Raw genomic sequence first — 10,830 nt, forward strand, 5'->3', positions numbered from 1 at the left:
GTTCCCCCAACATCGAGAATCGGACCAAAAATAACTTGTTTTATTTTTATGGAATTGGTGTTGACACCTAAATTTTGGCGACCTAATTAATCATTTATTGCATTAAAAATTAGGGGTCAATTTTATCCCTGAAAAAATAATTAATTGCATAGCATATAGATTTAAGTGCATTTGCATTTTTTGCATATGTTTATTGGATCCGTGGCGGATGAGTTCGAATTAATGGTTCTGAGCTTTAAATTGACAGGCTAGACTAAGCCCACAAAGAAAGCAAATCGGTCTAAGCCCGTATCCTCGGAGATATTTTACAGATTTATCTTTGTGAGATTTCAATTCAAAAGCAAATATTACGTTTGGAAAAAACAAATATTGCGTTTCGAAAAGAAATCTTCGTGGATATGGATTTAGAAAATTTAAAAACCCTAATCCGTGCCCTATAAATAAGTAAACATACGTAGGGTTTGAAGGGGGGCCACACATTGATAGATACGGCCATTGAGAGATACCGGGAGGGAGTGGAGAAAAGCTCGACGGTTTTGTCAAAAATCAGATCGCAGAGAGAGAATCCTGTTCGCATAAGAAAAGGGAGAAGTCGGCGGAGCGCTGGCGAGGTTTCGTTCAAGGAGAGAGCATAATCCACTACATCTAGTCCAGTTTTCAAGGAGTCATCACAAAAAGGAGCCGCACCATCAAAAATACGCATATCACTTCATCACATCATCAGTGCATCTCGTCATCATCCTTGGCCACCTTACAAGCGATCTTAGCGATTTATTTCGAGGAGTACGCCCAACGCTCCATTGACCCGGTGACACTACTCAGCAAACACCGACAATTCCTCTTTACCCTTGCAACAACAAATCGTGGACCGGGCTGCACCTCCAGCTCCCTGCAACATGACGATTTGCTGTCCAGCCGAGGTGCGACCTTCGACGATGATCACACGCCAAGGAGCCTCCGATGACGAAGGTCGAAAGCTCACGACGTTAAGATTTTGGCGGCTCTAACAAAGCTCCACTTGGCGATGCTTGAGATCAACATGGAATGAGAGAAAATTTTCCAAGCGTCCTTGACGTGCCCGAGACCTCCACCGATCCACTTATTTTGCTCTCGTTTGAATTTTTATTATTGCAGGTCTTCCTTGACTGAATCCAGTCACCTCCCCGCAGCACCATGACCCACGAACAGCACCAAGAAACCTAGCCAAGCATCACTGTGTTCTGTTTCGCAGGTCCTCGAAGCTTGTCCTCGATCACTAATCCAAGCTGAAGCCAAGGGGCACCCCAGTCAAGCCAAATTCTTCCACCGCCCCACGTTTGGTTGTGACAATCGCGAAGGTCCGAGTTCGAGCCACCGCTGAACATATTTCAACGCTCTAAGTCCCAACAATTCCAAGCGAGATCTCGGCCCAGCGTGTCTTGCAAGTCTTTCCAGCGAGTTTCCCACAATGAGTAACCTTGGTTGGGCCACATCAAGCTGCAGCAACGTGTCTGGTTCCATACAATCGAGACCGATCCTGCAAAGTTCTATTCTTTATTTTTACTGCAGATTTTTTTTGGCACGGTTTCATACCCATTACACGTATAAGATGCCACTTTCTTATTTCTTTTAATGTGTAGAAGTGGCCTGAGAGGGTTGCTCGGTCAAAGTCTTCAGTGGAGGCATTCGGCAAGCATCCGAGTCACTAACATTTGCACAAGAGAAGGGCACACGTCCTTTGAGTAAAGGAGGGCGTACGCATTGAAAGGAGGGAGGATTTCGTACACTTATTTTATAGAAATTTGGAGCATCTCCCAATTGTGGTTCTCTAGGTTTCTCGGGAGCTGCACGCAAAGCCCCTGGCGGGTATCCATCCCGTGAGCCTTGCTGAGCACCACCACGTCGTGGGTCGTGAGTAGCCGTTTGAGGATCGGAATTCGGAAGCCAATATTCGAATTAGGTAAAAATCTTATCTATTTTGATTTTCGAAAATTCCGTTTCCTTATTTGATTTATTCGTTGATGCCCATGATGGAAATTTCCGATATGCTAAGATATGTGAAATCTCGAGTAGCCTTCTAAATTAAGAAATCTTCCTAATTTCGCAACGTGTATATGATTGACGGTCCAATTTCATGCTCGAAATACGACCCATAATCGCACGGAAAAATCACCAATCCGATCTCACGCTCGAGATACGATTCGTGATTTTGTCTAAAATTGGCCAATCCGATCTCATGGGCGGGATATGATTCGTCAATTTGTGGATATTGATCTTATCTTGCCTGATTTGCTATTGTGTCGTTTGAATCAATTTCGTTTTCATAAAAAAGAAAAATAAAAAATTTGTATTAGGATTAGGTTTGTTTTAGAATATTTATTGTTATCTTGCATATTTAGAATAGAGATTTTATTTCGAACTTCAAAATAAAAAATCAAATCAATCAATTTAGGTTGCTAGTGTTTTTTACTTAGGTTGCATGTTTAATAATTTGATAATTCTTAATTTCGAAATTAATAAAACAAAAACACAAAAAAGGTCATCATGCATATGTCATGTAGAATTAGGACATTCTTTATACGTCATTGCATATTAGAATAAATTGCATGCTTATTTAGAATAAAAACCATGTGCACGTCATATAGAATTAGGTTCATACAATGCACGTCATTTAATGATTTTTGTTAGGTCCATTTAAGTAGAAATTGTCAGTCATTAGATTAATTTAGATTGCATATTTAAATGTTGCATTTCTTTAATTTCGAATCTCATAGAAAATACAAAAAAAATTATTTAGAATAAATCCATCTCATGCTTAGGATAGACTACATGCTTAGTTATGTCATATTGCTTAGGTCATATAACTAAGTCATGTTGCCATGTCATATCATTTCATGTTAAATTAGTGGCATGCATTGCATATTGCATGATTTTCATTAATTAAGTGAAAACAAAACAAAAATTGCGTGTTAATTAGAAATCATATTTAGGACTGCTGATGTGAATTCTAAACTAACAACGCAGATGCTTTTGTTGCTATGAGGTAAGTCCTGCAATTTATTCATTGCTTTCTTGGATGTTAAATTGGTGGTTTGCGCACCCGCATGATCACCTCACATGTTAGAATTTAAAATCAATTCAAGCTGCCTGCAAAAACATTTTTGAAATTAAAAGAATGGTACCGAAAGGGCATTAGAGAAATCTAGTGTAATCAAGTCCCCGTACCCATAATCTCTGGTTCGTAGAAGTAAAGTAAATCTCCCATTACTTTATTTGGGTTTCTAATCGACCCACCAAAAATAGATTAGTGGCGACTCCTAATTAAAAATCAATTGCATGTTAAAAAAAAAAACTTGAACCTAAAGTCGCGAATTGGTATGGGCTTGGGAGAGCCCGAGTTAAGTTTAGGCTTAACAATCCATTAGCCAAACCCTAGGTGGTCCAAAACCGAAAAATTTGGTCGCGACAATTGGGAATTGTACTGACACTCTCGTGAACTGCCTAGACCCGGTCGGTTTGGGCGGTTCCTAAATCGGTTGGTCCTAAATGCTCACCCCTAATATATAGCTGCACAATGATAGTCTTGGCGCCGGTTTGGGCGGTTTCTAGTTTGATTGGTCCGATATGCTCACCTCTAATATATAGTCGCACAATGATAGTCTTGGGGGTTCCTATAGAAGAGGACAAGGAGCCGCCGGTGGGTTTCTTTCGTGCGTGAGAGCGTGAGGGTTCCTCAAGAGTTGCGCTGCACGATGGCTCTCCTTCCTTTGGTTCCAAACACGTGGATTTTATGCCATGAGTTTTAAGTTATCAAAATGGATTGTTTATTTGTAAACACTTGGGATTTTGATTTAATTTAGGTATAAAAAAATACTCGAGCGTATGAATGATTGTAACTTGAATTTTCTGATTATTAGTAAATTATTTGCTGCCAACTTTCTCCATAGATGTAGATATTAATATTGGATTGAATCATGTAAATTTTGGTATCCCTTATTATTCGTCGTTTGTTTTGTCTAGTAATTTTCACGTTGACATAAATTACAATAGTTACCACCAAAGTGATTGGCCTAATGGGGAAAGGGTTATCTGTCTTCCAATAGATCCTAAGTTTGATTAGGTCATAAACAAATCTCGAAATAACTTGTATTGTGTTGTCTAGCTGTCGCATGATTCATGTGGAGAGACTTCTAGCTATTATTATCTTGGTAGGACTATAGTAACGAGCTCACTTACCTCAAATCTTTATATCACAAGTGATGTAAAGTAGTTATGGCTTAAACCGAATTTTCTATAATGAAAGAGAGACGATTATGGTAATACCCAAAGGGGGTCACTAGCATTAGTGACATGTTCCCATTCTCTTTATAATCAAATAAAAGCAAATGAAGTTATAATCACCTTACAAGGATGAAGGAAAATCACTAAGGATGCATTTGGTAATTATTTTATTTTCAGAAAGTTTTTGAGCATTCGAATGCGTTTGGTAATTTCACAAAATTTCTATTCTCGAAATAGAAAAAGAGAAGGGATGCATTTGATATGATCTTCAAATTTTTTATTAATGACCAACCGGAGATGGAAGAAGAAAAAAAAAGAAAGAAAAGAAAATGTCTTGGTTTTAGAAATTGTTTTTGGAAACCAAAAAGGTAATTTTTTCTACTTCTTATTTCTATTCTATATATATTGTCTAACCATCAATTTGTTCTCAAAAATAGAAAAATTAGTTGATATCCCCAAATGAATTTATATTCTTTTTTGTTTGTGAGAAAAGAAATAGTAGAAATAGTCAATAATGGGTGGTTACTAATTATGGCCTAAATGTGAGCCTTGATTGGCTTGCTTTTACACTTTCACTGACAATTTACGCATGATACATATTTCTCCTTTCTTTGTTAACACGAAATTTCACCTTAATTGCTTTAACCTCAGGGCCTATGAATTCATGAGTATCCTGCGCTTATTTTAAGAATCAAATAATGAAATGAGCTAAAACTTTTGTATATGATTTTTTTTTGCAAGTTGTTCAATGATTTGAAAATCTTTGCTAATATAAATATATGGAACGCATCTAACCCTAGATGGAAATTAATAGGTGTCACATTGCCAAGTGCAAAATAAGATATGTTGTATGTATATCTTAAGACAAGTTTGAAAGGAAATAATCTATTAAGGCATATTGGGAAATAAGCGTCATGGATAGGAAGAATTGCACATATCAATTCAACTTTATTTTAAAGTCAAGAATCAGGTCGAGAACCTGAAATTGGACTGATTCTTACAGCTCCTTCGATTCGGTTTTTGATTTTGCCTTGAACTTATGCTCTACCCTACCGGTCACCGACCCCCATGTCTATCTCCATGTCTTTTCATCCACTTGCTATTGAACAGACACCCAAGTATATGTACGATTGCTTTAATTAGGGAAGTGCTCCGCGTCTTCTCATCCACTGCTATTGGACAAACATCCTAGTACATGTACGATTGCTTTGATGAGGGAAGTTGATAGAGAGAGAGGGAGAGAGAGGGGGGAGAGATTGAATAGTAATAGTTGGGGGAGCAGAGACGGCATATAATGCCACTTCCTTTTCTATCATACTCATAAATGTTTGGTCAATCACCGGCTGCCCTCCATGTCTTTGCTCATAAATAGTTGGGGGAGCCCATGAAAATTGTGATTTGGTCTGTTGGGGGCCAGTTGTTGTGCTGGGATGACGGGTCTATTTGGTCTGTCCCGTTTGAACACCATGAAGTTCACGTGCGAAGTATTCAAATTGATTTAAAGACAGGCACCGTGAAGTTCGTGTGCGAATTGGTCAAATTCATTGAATCCGGGACTTAAAGACATCGCTTGCTTTCTCGGCCTCGCCCTTTGGGTGGACAATGATGGGCTACGTTGAATCATCGCCCCTGGCCTTGGAGGAGGAGGAAGTTGAGTCATGGCGAATTGGTACAAGCGATCTGACGGCAAAATAACATGCCACCTGTTTATCCGGAATTTAATCTACCATCAAAACTCTTTTTAAAAAGTCATTATTCTGCTTTTGATGAGAGGAAACGGTTCTATGACAACTCCATATAGGAAATATTCAGGCGAATAAGAAATAAATATAAATCTTTATTTCGAACTTCGAATTAAATTGTATATATAAACTATGCTGGAATTTAATCAACAACAAGCCTCGACAGCAATACACGTGCATGAATTATGTCTGAATTTAATCGACGACAAAGCTTGAGAACGTACATAGATGAAACGTCGGAATTTAATCAACGGCGCGACACCCATGATAGAGATGCATGCAAAAATGTAATCGACGATCAAGTATCGAGATAAAGATCCACATTGAAATTTAATTGATGACAAGAATTGAAAAGTTATAACTAAGGAAAAATAAAGGGCAGGAAAGTAAATATAATAAAAATTACATTTTGATTGTTGATTATGTCCCCTTCTAGTTGATGAAACTTGGTATATGAGCATTATATCATAACTTTTTGGGAGCAATTTCTTTTGAAATTTCGGTCTCATGTCCCCATGTCGGCAAGTCCTCGTCAAAACTCCTTTGAAATAGTCCTCAATCCACATCGGCGAGTCTTCTTCGAAGCTCCTTTGAAATAGTCCTCCAATTCTCCAATGGTTTGACTATTCTCCAAGTTTACATGTGCTTTTGTAACCGTTTTTCAGATTAAGCCTTGATGCAGTACACTTGACTCAATCTTCCGCGTTCACTTCCCATCGTAACGGTTCTCCATGATCTCCACTAGTAGGTGTACACGTCAGAGCCTTGACGCAATCCTTTTAATCAATCACCTTGCTCCTTAGTTAACATGCTCATGAACAACTTTGTTAAGATAATTCGCAATCATTTGCCACTTGTTGATATGTGCTACCATTTACACTAGAGTCATCAACAATATGTAATATCAACCAATCTTCAATCCATTCAAGTGGCTTCCTCTACGGATGACCAAACATGCTACTATATTCTCCACTCTTTTCCCTTTTCATCGCTACTTTTGATGGTTGCTTATGAGGTTGTCAAATCCACTTTTTTTACTTCCGAATAATCTTCGCATGTAGATAATAACTAAAAATTGGACATTTTTGGGTGCAAACATATGCCCCCTTTAAAAGAATGAATGCTCTGTCAATATTCGATTCTTTTAAATTAGGAAACCAAGAGTCATCACGTGCCTCCTTGTCATCGCCATAATTAATACCACCGGAGTTAACTTGAATGAGATTAAGCAAATTGCCTCTACTGATAGGCATAACCTTTAAAAAATGCAAGATTATTAGGACTTACCTGCACTCGAATTAAATGACTTGATGTTCTTGTCCTGTTCATCACTTCGTGGGAGGTATTGACGATAATTGACTTGATCACGTTGATGAGATATTTTATCATTCGGTTAATTAATTCATTCTTGTGCTTCTTCAATAACCATTGCATGGTAGCCAACATTATAGGCTTGGCTCTAACTGTCTTCTTTGCTCATCGATGAATTGTCTTGAGATACTGACATCTCCACTTTGTTCTTGCTCTACCATCCATAGTGCAATCGACGACTTTCTTGCCTTATTATTATCAAGTTGTGATGATGAGTTGTCATTGCGAGCGTTCTCATGATCAAGTTGATTTATTGTTCTCACCATCATATCTCCTCATATCAACCACAATGGTCCCACCATGTGTGCCATTTGTTTTGCTAGAATTTAATCTATGATGCAACATCTTTTTCGAAAGTTATTCTTTAGCTTTTAATGAGAGGAAATGGGTTATGTGGCAACTCCGAACATGAAATATCTAGGCGAATAAGAAATAACTGTAAACCTTCACTTTGAACTTCGAACCAAAATGTACATACAAACTGTGTTGGAATTCAATTAACAACAAGGCTTAAAAATACAACCACTTCCATAGCAATACATGCATACGAGCTATGTTGGAATTTAATCGACGACAAATCTCAAGAATATGCAAAGATATAGTGCTGGAATTTAATTGATGGTGTGACACTCATGATAGAGATGTATGTCGGAATTGAACCGACGGCGAAATATTGGGATAAAGATACACATTGAAATTTAATCGGGATGAGAATTGGAAAGTTATAACTAAGGAAAAATAAAGTGCAAGAAAGTAAAGATAATAAACTATTACATTTTGATTGTCCAGGGTGTCTCTTTCTAGTTGATGAGAACTTGGTATTTATGGGCATTCTTTTATAACTGTTTGGGAGTGGTTTCTTCCAAAATTTTAGTCGTATGTTCCCATGTTAGCAAGTCATCTTTGAAGCTCCTTTGAAGTAGTACTCAATCCACGACGGCAAGTCTTCTTCGAAGCTCCTTTGAAATAGTCATCCACTTCTCCAATGGTCGGACTATTCTCTAGGTTTACACATGCTCTTGTGACCTATCTCCACTAGTAGGTGTACGTGCTAGAGCTTTGATGCAATCTTTTAGTCAATCACCTTGCTCCTTAGTTAAAATGTTCATCGACAACTTTGTTAAAATAATTCACGATCATTTGTCACTTGTCGATATGTGCCAACATGCACACGCGAGTCATTAACAACATATAATATCGACTATTCTTCAATTCATTGAATTGGCTTCCTCCATGGATGACCAACCATGCACCGATAGTATATTCTCCACTCTTTTCCCTTTTCATTGTTATTTTTGACAGTTGTATATAAGGTTGTCAAATTCACTTTTGTTGTTTCTGAACGGTCATCACATATAGGTAATAAATAAAAATTGGACATATTTGGGTGCAAACATGATCCAACTTGTTAATTTGACATTGGAGATGTATAATCCAGGCATCCTCTCCATTGGAAGCCATTTCTTCAATTTGGTAGTGCGACAATATCCTCTTGATGTGTTAGTGTTGCCTTAAATTAAGAAAATGGACAGTAAGCGTTGACATCTGAATTTTTGTCGATATTTAAATATCCGTTTATTTTGCAAAAATATAAAAAATTATAACAAGATAAAAAGCAAAAAAAAAAAAAAAAAAAAAAGTAACAAAATTGAGTGGGCCAGTTTTTCCAGCCCATTCTTTTAACAAAATTTTAGGCCCTCTAGTCCCTCCATCTATTGGCCCAGCTCCTAATATCCTCTTTAGGCCTAATTTCTATTTTTCTTTCTACTTTTTTTTTTTTTTTTCAAAACCCATGTTTAAGCCCAAGAAAGAAAAGAAAAACAGGCCCAACCCTCGTTCTCTTCTCTTCCCCAGCATAGACTCGCGTCTCTGAAAGAGAGGAGAGACAACAGTGACGTGGGCGACCGAGCAAAAGAGGCGTCCGTCCGTGAGCGAGGGTGAGGAGCCACCAGCAAGCGACGCGAGCGTTCCCAGACCTTCTGGAGTAGGTGAGCTGGCTTATGGAAAAGCAAGGCCAGCGGAAAGAATAGAAAACTCAATTGTTGGAAAAGTATGCAGAATAGATTTTAGGCTCCAAAAATTAGAAAATTAATTTTTTTGATGGGTAAGTTTCAAGTTTTAGATTAATGGAACTCATAATAAGTTTTTGTGTTTTATTAATTTATTTATTTCTTTTGCGCGATTTTGCGGTATTTTATAGCATTTGATAATGAGTATATAATCTAAAACTATTAGTCTAAACTTTCATTTTATAACTGAAACTTTTATTTTGTTAATGTTTCATATTTTTTGTGTGTATATAAATAAGTTATGGTCAGTGAGCAAGTACTAATTATAATTCACTGTAATTGTTTAATTAATTGTATAAGTGGAACTTGTATAAATCTTGAGACCAATCTTGAAACCTATAAGGTGGTAGGTTTCAGGTTTCAAGATATGTAGAGTAAGTTTTGTCAAAAAATGAGGAACTCATTCCGATAAATATGTTTCAAGTTTTAAGTGAAATTTGTATGGAACTAGGCATTGCTTATCCTTAGCCAGCTGGAGGAGCTAAAGAGGGAGGTTGGCTAGAGGTGTTTCGCTGGAGAGAAGAAAGGAGCGAAAGAGGAGAGAAGAAGAACGCGGGAAAGGGAGAGCTCATTTGTAGACCCAAACTTTTTCTCTCTCTTGCTTGCGTAGAAATGTCAACGTTGCCTTCGGCGAATCCCGCGGCTTCGTCATCCTCTCCGTCAGTGAGCAACACCGATGGTGTCCGGACGCGTTGAATTCTGTGCGGCAAGCTCTACTTCGATGTCCCTCCCCTCTAGGCGAAGTTTGCAAAGGAGCGAAGATGGGCCACCAATCTGGGAGGAGGGTCCCATCATTGTTCTGTGGGTCAAAGGAAATATATCCATTCGATTATGAGGCCAAGAGATGCATTAATCAGAAAGTCAAAGTGATGTCTGGGAGCTCTACAGCTGCATACTTAAAAGAAATTAGATGAAGCGTTTGAGATGGCTGGACGTTCGCTGAAGGAGTGAAAGAGAGAAGAAGAGAGGCTGGAGAGGGAGCCAAGAGTAAGTGAGAGTAAGAGAGAGAGAGGGAGAGAGACAGACAGAGAGAGACAGACAGATCTCGCCCTTACCCTGAGGATCTTGGCTCGGAGGCACTAAGGCGGCCGCTTGTAGCCTGATTCGTCTAGGGTTCGCCCTCTAGCCATAGTCTCCGGGCCGGGTAGAGACCCCCACGGTGGAGCCTAATTCCGTGAACCTCTTTGCCTTGCTTGATCTTTCCTGTTTTGAGCGAGGTGAGAGTCGACTCCATTTCTCTTGCTCTTGACCTGAATGAGTTGGTTTTGTTGAATTTGAATGTCGCTTGTTGAGTAGTTTTGAGTTTGGGTGTGCGCTCGAGCTTAGAATAGGTCAATATTTGCTCCCCAACTCGTTGCTCACCATGTGTCCGTTAATATGCTCGAACC

This window comes from Eucalyptus grandis, chromosome 8, assembly GCF_016545825.1.
Source record: "Eucalyptus grandis isolate ANBG69807.140 chromosome 8, ASM1654582v1, whole genome shotgun sequence".
In the NCBI taxonomy this organism is placed as follows: domain Eukaryota; kingdom Viridiplantae; phylum Streptophyta; class Magnoliopsida; order Myrtales; family Myrtaceae; genus Eucalyptus; species Eucalyptus grandis.